Below are 7,923 nucleotides of genomic sequence, written 5' to 3'. Positions count from 1 at the left end.
TCCCCCCAAACGCCACACTCACTCGCTTTTCAGGGCAACAAAAGTACTTCTTTTTAAAAACGATTAGTTGTACTTACCGTGTACGCTCTGGACGGTCCAGTTGCAAGCAGAAAATAAAAATATTTCTCTTGTTAGTCGTATGTTACCATCCGCTGTGTCTTTGTCAACATCGCCATTTTCCTACTTCCTGTTGCGAGCCACGCCCACGGATTTAAATTTTGGCGGAAGTTCCGCCCATTGGCGTAGTTTTCGCGTATAGCAAATCCGATTGGTTGGGAAGGGGGCGCGGTTATGCAGCCGAGGGGTCCTGTGATCGGTGGGATGTAAAGTAGGCGTCGACGTCACGTCCGCGTCACGTGACCACGACGTGGCAGACGTCATATAGCAACCGCTGTTTTGTTTAGTAGACTTACAGTTGTTATGCATTGACATAATGGCGCACACTCCAATAGATTTAAATAAATTAAATAATTCTTCTGCCCACTCCCTTTTAAACAAGTTAACTCTCCCCGCGGATTTGAATTCCGGCGGAAGTTCTGCCCATCACGTGACGTCTATCACGTAACCACACGCGGCAGATGTCATATAGCAACCGCTGTTTTGTTTAGTAGATTTACAGTTGTTATGCGTTGACATAATGGCGCACTGGTTAGCATGTCCACCTCTTAAGCATGATGTTGCGGGTTCGACGCCTGATCAATGTTAGCATGGAGTGAGCTGAAGTGCATGGCGCTGAAGATTTGAATCTTTGAAATGCGCTGAGGTCTGACGTATCAGGCAGAATGGTTTGCCATCACGTTCAACAAAAAATAGAAACTTTCCCACTCTGATAAAAACGTCCTGTGTTCATCTACATATTTTCGTTTTGCTGTGCATCTTTTCCCTGCCATTTCGAGAGCCCAATTGACACTAATAGTTTACTGGAATGTGTTTGCCCATCCTACTTTGTGGAATTTCACCACATGCGCTTTTGACGAAAATACTAAATTGAACTCAAGTGAAGCCAACACGCACAACCCCCCCCCACACACACACACACACACCTACACACACACACACAAATGTTGATATGACCATAAAAGAGCCGCATGCGGTTCGGGAGTTGCGGCTTGGCCAAACCTGTACTATACAACTTTATTTGTGTAAAATTTTCACAACAGCTGTCACACAAACAAAGCGGGAAAAACCGAAGACGTGCGTGTTCCGCCCACGCTGGATTTATTTGCACCTTTGAAAAGACACCGTATTGCCGCAGATGTGGCAAAGAGTACTTTTGGGCATCTGAGACGGAAGGATGTCCAAAGCATCACGTCACCTGCTCTGGTAGGAATGGTGGTGGGACGTTGAGGTCAACCGCTTTGGGGTTGGCTGAATCTTTGGTCGCAGGATGCCACACACTTGAAGACAGAAGCAGAAAAGCAGAGCTAAATGCAAAATGTACTCACCGGTGACTCCAATTTTTTCCCCCCCTGAAGAAATGGATGGACGGGTGGCCCCGGCTGGCCGGTGGGACTCTTGTTATTCTGACCCTTTTTAGTGCGCGTTTGGGGCAACAACCGTTTTTTGTGGCGCTCTCTTCTGGTTCAAGAGTGCCCTGCATGTGAATTTGCCTTTCCTGCCTTCTGATTGGATGAGCGCCGGTGTGACGCGGTGGCTCTGTCACCGTGGCGGGGGGTATACGTCGGCATCGGAACGTCTGCCAACGTCTGAGACCGGCTGGCAGTGTATCGGAGGTGTCGAGTGCGGTGCCGCTGGAGCTCACTCACCAGCTGGTGTTAGGGCCACAGAATGAAGGCCAAGGAGAAGACTAGAAAGAGAAACAGAAACTTCTCCTCCAATTGTTTGATTTGTCTCTTCTGAGCTTCGATGAATTCTTTCAGCTCTTTGTTCCTCTAGGACGGACAAATGGAAAGTAGCCTTCAAAAGCCAGTAAGCGTGCAAGTAAGTGCCGGGCTGGCTTTGGGCCCTTACCTGTTGCGCGCTGTGCAGCAGATCCATTCTCTCTTGGAGGATGCAAGCGTCGCGCTCCCTCAACTTCCACATCAGGGCTCGCTTCCATTGGTCCACGGCGCTCCTAAGCTCTTGTCTCTGATCCGCCGTCAGCACGTCATTCACGCCAGCGTGGCTGGCTTTTTCGCCGTCCGTGGCGGGGCAGTCCCGCTGCGGTAGCGCCTCTTACAACATGGCCTCCAGCTCCATGATCCTCTGGGCCGCAATCCTCGTCCATCAGTGGTCCGGCGGGAGATTTGAGGGCGGCTTACCTTATGAGCCTGGTCCATGGAACGCTTCCTGAAGTCCAACTCTTCATCCAGGTAGCCCTTCTGGTTGCAGAACATATCCTAGCACAGCTCAAGGTCAGAATTGTTGGGGCACATTGCCCCGAGTTCCCCTTGGCTGATGTCGCGTGTCTGTCTACCTTCTCACTTTCAATGTCCAACATCTTCTGTTGAAGTGCTGACTTGGTCACTTTGATGTATTCTAACCACTGAGGAAAGGCTGCTGTCACATAAGCAGAATGCGAGAGCGTGCGTGGACGTGCGCGTTACCTTCTCGGCTAGGGTGGGAAGGGTCCTGGCGTGAATCACGACCACCTGCTCCTCGTTGGTGAGATTCTGCAAGAGCCCAAAGGCACAGCGTCAACAAGGTTCTTTCAGCGCAAAGCCTTCCAAAAGTCACATTTGAGCCGCCGAGTCTCGTGGAGTGCGAACATAAGGAGTTCGACATACACTTACGGCGTTATCGCCCAGGATGTCCAGCTTCTTCATCAGATCACTGATGACGATGTCCTGGGGAAAGGCGCAAGGAGCAATGTAAGGTGTTCTGGGACCTCAGGTTAAGGTTAGGGTTGCGAGGGACGCCTTACGTACGCTCACGCCGTCGGCCTCGCAGTAGATCTGCAAAGGGCTGAGGCCGTCTGGGAAACGGACTTGCAGAAACTTCAAGACGGGGGAGCGCCACTCCCTCTCCTGAAAGGCAGAGGCATGCATCCGTCCGTCCGTCCGTCCGTCCGTCACATCTCTGGCCTCAACACGCTTGTGCGAGTCTTGTTGACTCTGACCTGACATGACTTAGACAAACTTTATTGTCATCTTGTCTGCACATGGTGCATACAAAACGAAATTTCGTTGCACACGGCTTACAACAAAGTAGTGATATTGCAGTTGAATAGAAGTAACATATCCTATGAAAATATATATATATACATATACTGTATATATATATATTACAAATAAGTATAAAGTGCAGCAGTGCTAATTATGCAATAGTGCAAGTAGGCAAAACAGTATTCAAGAGTGTGCAGAGGAATGCTAAACCATGTATTAAACTTCTATTTAAAGGGTTTACACAAGTTCAGTAAAGTTGGTAGTGCGAGATAGTGCAAGATAGAGGTCCGTAGTGTCATAAAGTACAGTTCTGTGAATGTGTGATGCAGAGTTCAGTTTAGAGCTCAGTAGAAGGTGATCCGCTCAATCCGTGTCTGACTATCCGCACGCCACGTCGGGCTCCGATGCGGCCGCTACCGTATTGTGTAGCTTGTCCCCAGTAAGCGTCGCGGCGCTCCGTTGCGGTCTCAACGGCCCGATGTGGCGCAATGTCTGCTCAGGTGAGGAGCGGGGGCGCTTTGCTGGCGGAAGTGGAGGAGACGCGGCGGTGTCGGGAGACCGAGCGGTGTCGCCTCCACCAGGAGCGCGGAAGAAGCCCTGGCAGCGGCCCAGCAGGCCTGGCAGTCCCGAGCGGCCGAGCTCCGATCGGCTCATCACCAGCATCGGGAGGAGCTGAGCCGAACCAAGAGAGACTGCGAGAGGGAGATCCGCCGACTGGTAGGACTGATCAGATGCGCGGTGCGTGGCTATGTTCCTAATTTCGTTGTATACCTGCAGTGCAATGACACCTAAGGCATTCTATTCTATTCTATTTCACAAGAAGAAAACGTCCGGTTGCTCGCTTCGCTTTTGTCACAGCAATGGTGTTCTAGTCGATTCAAGATAAAAATTGGTCGGTTGCTCTCTTTGTTTTTGTCACAATTCTGGCAAATGAGTTTGCCCGCCTGCCTGAGCGCTCCCCGTTTGTACATCCAGATGGATGAGATCAAGCTGAAAGACAGAGCGGTTAGTGTTTTGGATAAATCCCTGGGGCCGGCCACGTCCACCGCCTTCAGCTGCAGACTCAGGCTGCCGAGCAGCAGATCGCTGCCCTGAGGGATTCCCAAAGGGCGGGCCTAAACTACCCTGGAAGTGGGGTCAACGGCGCTACTAGCAATCCTCTTCATAGCGTAAGCCACCTCATCACACACTTGCAGTACGCATGACTTAGTTCGTTGCTGGAGGAAGGTAGCACAAAAACAGTTTTGAACTTTGAACGAGTGGTTGTGTGTGTGTGTTGCGGGGCGTTTTCAGTCTCAGGAGGATCGGGACACGCGAAGGTTTCATCTGAAAATCGCTGAGCTCAGCGCAGTCATCAGGAAACTGGAGGATCGAAACGCCCTGCTTTCTGAAGAGCGCAATGAACTGGTAATTTATTGACGGCACGCTTGAAGGTTTGCGCTACGTTTGATGCGCGCCATCCAGCGAGGCACCCATTGTGCTTGCTTATTAGTTGAGCGGCGCGGCGAGTCGGTTGCCTGGTAGATGTCTTTTATTGGGAGCCAAAGCCACGATTCCGTTCAAACCGATGCAAAAGGAATGGATACGTTCTGGCCCGCGTGTTGTGCGTCTTTCGCATCCCGCACTTCATGCTTGCAGCTTAAGCGACTGAGAGAAACAGAAAGCCAGTTTCTGCCACTCCTGTACAAAAACAAACGCCTGAGCAGGAAGAATGAAGAACTCTCACTGATGCTGTGTCGCCTTGAAAACAAAGTGCGCTTTGTCACCCAGGAGAACGAGGAGATGGCAAGCTTGGTAAGTCGACGCGGACAACGGCGGCGTGCCAACAGAGTCCACTGCATTTGTGTTCCACAGAGAAGGCCTAGTTCGCTCAATGACCTGGAGCGCGGTTGCGGCCAGCAGGACGGTGAAATGCAGTTCCTTCAAGTTGTGGAGCAGCGGCACATCATCGACGACTTGTCCAAGGTCTTCAGGCAGGTGACTCGGTGCACGTACGGCAGCGCCGCGCTCGCTCGCTGTCGCCAGGAAACCTTTTCCGTCCAAAGCTTGGCCGGCGGCCGCCATCCAAAAAATTGGCCCCTTAAATTCCGACCTTTCAAGCAGGAGCATTGTACGCACGCGTTTGAACACGCTTTAGACTTGTTTTGCCGTTTTCAGCAGCTCAAAGCTCCCGTTTTGTCAGCGCCTTTGCCACTCGCTGTGCGCTGAAAACGACGGACTCGCCCGGCTGCTCAGCCCGTCAACCATGAGCCGCGAGCGCGACGTCATTGTCCGTAGGCAGCTAGTGGCAAAATGCACCCTGTTAGAGTTGCGCTCGCTCCAACTTATTTTGCAAGAACCACACGGGAGACAAGTAAGTTCTTTTGGACACCTGCAGGTGGAGAGTCCATCCGTTGTACGAATGAAGTCTGACTCTCGGCTCCTGCACGAGCATTTTTATTAAGAGAAACAGGGTGGGTGTAAGAGTGGATTGAATAGAGAAAGCCCTTGACCTCTAGTCAAAACATAGCAAGGGATGTTTTACGACTTTGTGTAGGAAGGGATAAGCGATAGGGATAAATAAGGGATAAATAATATTATTTATTACAGGTTGCAGTCAAAGTCAAAGCAACATAATCATACGATAAAGATAATCTGGAAAACCCTGACACACCCTGTAGTTGTCACTTTTGGAAAAGACGAGCGTCCCTCCAATCATCGCCGGTGACGGGTTTTTCAGGCTCTGGAGACAGGAGCTCATGTCAGAAATGTCATCGTGAGTCGCGTTTGTTTCTGCGCCGGAGCCGTTCGTTCCCTTTGCATCCAAAGAATCTCAAAGGCGGATTATTTGTGTCGACAGGAGAGAGATTTGCTGCTACGATACCGACGTCGAGAATCTCTGAGGAGGAACAAAGCGTGAGGTCCTGCAAGGTGAGTCTGTTTGTTTGCGGCTGCTTGGTGTTGCGCAAGATGAAATGGCCTTTTTCTCGCTATCGTTCCTCTCGTCGATTCATCGTGAGGTGTCGCTTCAGTTTGTTCAGAGAGATGTTTGCTTCCGCGCCCGCAGGTCATCGAAACATTTTACGGCTACGACGAAGACGTGTTGGTGGACTCGGACGGATCGTCCTTGTCTTTTCACACCGACAGAACCCCCGACACGGAACCCGAAGAGGTAGCCCGCCATTTCTGCCAGCGTATTGGCGCCAAACATTCCTCTTCAGCCTGGAATCGGACTCGTCTTTGCGTCGCGGGTGCTTTGTCGCCGGTCTGACTGATTCTGGTACTAGTGCTGTGTTGCATTGGTGTGTGCATGAGGAGGCGGAGCTTCGCTACCGCCAGCTGACGCAAGAATATCAAGCGCTGCAACGAGCCTACGCTCTGCTAGCCCAGACCAGCGGAGGGGACTACGACGCCGAGAAGGAGATCAAGGTGGCGCCCCTTCCCGCAACCCCCGGCCGGGTCGCAGCCTCCCCGTTCTCACCCAGCCTCGGGTGTTCTCTGGTCTGAAAGGAGGAGGAGGGAGGCTCCTCCTCCTCCTTTCAGACCAGAGAAAAGCTGATGGTAGTGTCAAACGCACCTCTTTCAATAAGGTGCCCCCGGCTTCCCGGTAACGGGTTTGTCTTAGCCGGGTTCGGAGATTCGTCCGTAATCTAACCACCCGAGTTAAATTAACTCCACCGGAATCAATCTAATTTCTGTACGACGCCAATCCCTCTCAAGTCACCCTAAGCTCGAGCCGAGTAACTCAATTCGAGGCAAGACTTCGAAGTGACCGCATCGTATTGATGGCTCCCCGCTAATGTTTGAAGTTCTTATTATGTTACGGATATTTTTAGATGTCTTTGTTAAGACCTCAGGGATTCGTTTGTATAGCGCACCCTAGCACTAGTTTTGCCGAAGTAAATGTTGATATGGGTCCGTTCTACTTGGTCGCTCAAGCAGCGAGCCGACCAACTTGTTTATTCGAAAGAGAATCGAATTAATAAAAGTGTGACAATAATAGCATTTAAGGAGAAAATTAATGCACTTTACGTTATTAATTCTAACTTCTTATATGTAGATCTAGCACTTAACTGTCGGAGTGCTTCACCCCACTTGATTGCTTTAAAAAGAATAACAACTTTCTTAAAACGAATAAAAATGTCTTACTCTATTTAGATTTGCCCAGTAATTAATTTGGAAGGCAAGTCTATTTTTCGATCGTGTCCTGTTTAACTTTTGACGCGGCCCGACAAAATTAAGAACTGGGCCGCGCCCGACGGACAATCGAAATACTTTTATCCTTCACCAACTCAAATGATCTATTTTAACCATCGTCGTTATTTTATTTAGAGGAAGTAAATTTTCAAACGAATTCACTTTTGACGAAATTCACTCTTCCCTTAAATATCTACGAAAGTTATTTAATTCTCTAACATGTTCTGAGTTACTTTTTACGCGGCCCGTCAAAAGGGGAAACGGGCCTGCGCCCTTCAAATAATTAAATTACTTTCAGTTCTACACCAAACCGATAATCCGGTTCAAACACTTCCGTTAATTTATTCAGACGAAGCAAACTTTCAAACGGATTGAAATTCACTCGTGTCTCAAATAACTATGAAAGTTATTCAATTCTCTAAAATTGTCTGATGTTACTTTTATTTATTACGGTCCTATGTTATACCATAATAACCCCCCGCACATTAATCAAATTGTCAAATCAACCCCGAACCATCGATTGTACATTCAGTACAAATCAGCGCACAACAAAGTAGATGAATATACACAACACATTTATTGAAGAAACATGAAATAGAATTACAAATCTTAATCACTCCAGAAACCGAACAATTTCACCCAC

The 7,923-nt window shown here is 49.4% G+C and overlaps 1 long non-coding RNA gene across 1 annotated transcript; it reads right to left on the bottom strand.

Annotated features, from left to right (window-relative positions):
• Nucleotides 1–1,650: 1,650 nt before the first annotated feature.
• Nucleotides 1,651–2,479, bottom strand: LOC125968276 (uncharacterized). Its single transcript, XR_007481188.2, has 4 exons — nucleotides 2,417–2,479; nucleotides 2,262–2,339; nucleotides 1,972–2,205; nucleotides 1,651–1,892 (listed from the first exon to the last, which is right to left on the bottom strand). It is a non-coding gene; the product is annotated as an uncharacterized lncRNA (long non-coding RNA).
• Between the last annotated feature and the right edge of the window lie 5,444 nt (nucleotides 2,480–7,923).

The sequence above is a fragment of the Syngnathus scovelli genome, unplaced genomic scaffold (genome assembly GCF_024217435.2).
Source record: "Syngnathus scovelli strain Florida unplaced genomic scaffold, RoL_Ssco_1.2 HiC_scaffold_48, whole genome shotgun sequence".
NCBI lineage: Eukaryota > Metazoa > Chordata > Actinopteri > Syngnathiformes > Syngnathidae > Syngnathus > Syngnathus scovelli.
Note: the sequence above shows the minus strand (reverse complement) of the source record. Positions and strands in the feature narration are given on the sequence as shown.